Below are 2,469 nucleotides of genomic sequence, written 5' to 3'. Positions count from 1 at the left end.
ACAAAATATTACTGATATTTTGTTAAAAAAATATTATTTTTAATTACATATAGACAAAACGTCATTGACATTTTATAAACAGCCATAATAATTTATAACACATAATTTAGATAACTTTTAAAAAATTCACCACTCATGATCTAATATACAAAAAAAAGTTTTCTAATTTTACAAATCGAATGACGTTCAGAGCCAAACTCATCCAGGTTTCGAGTAATACTTCAGAACATGTTTGAACTTTGAAGTATTTTGAAAAAAATAAAAGCATCGTTAATAAAGTGTAATTTTCTATAAATATTTAAATACTTTTTTTAGGCAGTGCCTGTCATTCTATTTTTTTTTTTTAACTAAATCATACCCTTAAAAAATAGTCTCCATCTGGTCTCAAATTGTAAATTTGAACAAACATTACATTAGCAAAACTAAATGAAATAAAAGGTGAGAAACAAAAAAATAAAATAAAATAAAAGGTGAAGTATACTTTTGTCATTGGGGTAGAAAAATTATGACCAACTTCAAATGCACTTCATTTATTTAGGCGTTAGTCAAAATTTACTTTATACAGGTTAGGTCGGCAGCTTCTGTTTTAATTTTATGGCCCCAAAAATTTTGTACAACTGTGAACTTAGTACTTGAAAAGAGTTTAGTATGCCATTTTTGTGAACTACTGTTTTAAGAATAATTGTTAATTGTTAAAGGTTTGAGCGTTATAATTTCTTTAAGTTTAAACACATTAAATATTCTTAGAAATTTATTTCTTCTATGAAACGCCACTTTAGCATGTATTCTTAATATATTTTATAACAAACTCAGTTTTAAGTAAAATTTTGTACTTGTTTTTTACCTTTTAAGGCTTTTAGCCTTTTAATATATTAAAACTTCTATTATTTTACTGTTAGGATAGAGTACACTCTTAAACTTTTAATTTTTTTTTACTTGCATAAAAAAATATTTAAAACATTAAGGAATGTTTTATGTTTGACTTTTAAAGGAATTCGATTAGTATTACATATAAAGCTAATTTTTTTTAAAGCATTTCAGTCGTTTTTTCTTCTTTCTTTTCTTTTAATTAAGAGTTAGTTTAGTAAAATTTTTATTTATGTTATAATTTTCTGTGAAAAAAGAAAATGTGTGGTTAGATTTAGAATTTAAAATTTTGAATGAGAATAATTTTAAAAATAATATTATTAAAATTTCAATTTTCATTCTTAGAAATTTTAATTTTCTTTATCTTTATTTTCTAGAGGAACTGACAGGATTAAAATTTTGTGTCTTAAGACTAAAATTTTACTTTTAATTTTTAATTACTAAATCTCAATCTCTCATTTTCATATTCTCAATCACTTCTTTTAAATACTACCTACAACAACAACAATAAAGTTTTGTTCCACTAGGTAGGGTCGGCTACACATGAATCAAACGACGTCATTGAACTTTATCATATTTATAGAAAGACTGTCTACATGTAGATCTTGTTTGACCACTTCGTGGATGGTCTTTCTAGGTTTTCTTCTGCCTTTCACCCCTTATCCATTTTCCATCTTATCCACCCTCCTGTTTAAGTGTTTTGTCGGTCTTCTTCTCACATGTCCAAACCACCTGAAACGCGATTCTACCATCTTTTCCACAATAGGTGCTACTCCAATTCTCTCTCTTATATATTTGTTCTTTATTTTATCCAATCGCGTATGACCAATCATCCATCTCAACATCTTCATCTCTACCACATTTAACTTATGTTCGTGCTTTCTTTTAGCCGCCCAACACTTTGTACCATAAAACATAGCCGGTCTGATAGTAGTGCGATAGAATTTACCTTTAAATTTTAAAGACACTTTTTGTCATATATAAACCAAATACATTCCGCCATTTTGACCAACCTACTTAGATCCTATTATTTACATCGTGTTTAATCTCTCCATTATTCTATATGATGTACTTAAAATATTTAAAACTTTTAACTTTTTATATGATATTTTCTCCAATCTTCACTTTTATATTAAAATTTTCCCCTTCACAACTGAACTTATATATATTTCATCTTATTATAGCTTATAAAATTATATAACGTTTATATTTTGANACTTTTATAAAACACAAACTTCTCCTAAAAAATTTAATGACGCTTAATCTAATTAGCTAAATCCTAGACATATACCTATATTCTGTGGATGGAATTAATTCTACGATTATAACACGTTATTCATGCTTCTGAATGTGCTTCATATTTGCCACAAATGAATAAATAGGGACCTACCACCAAGTCACCAATCGATTGCTTGTGTCAATGGATTTGGTCCACAAAAACTGATGCCCGCACACACACATTTATTAGTTACCTTCTATCTTTTTACATTCTAATTAATTGCTTTCGTCTTACTTTTATGGTATGTTTCAGTGTGATATATTAATCATTAATTTATTGTAAATATAAATTTTATTTAAAATTTTATTATTAATATAAAATAA

Source organism: Arachis ipaensis, chromosome B02, assembly GCF_000816755.2.
Source record: "Arachis ipaensis cultivar K30076 chromosome B02, Araip1.1, whole genome shotgun sequence".
Classification (NCBI taxonomy): Eukaryota; Viridiplantae; Streptophyta; class Magnoliopsida; order Fabales; family Fabaceae; genus Arachis; species Arachis ipaensis.
The sequence above is the reverse complement of the archived record's forward strand: the minus strand, read 5'-3'. Positions refer to the sequence as shown.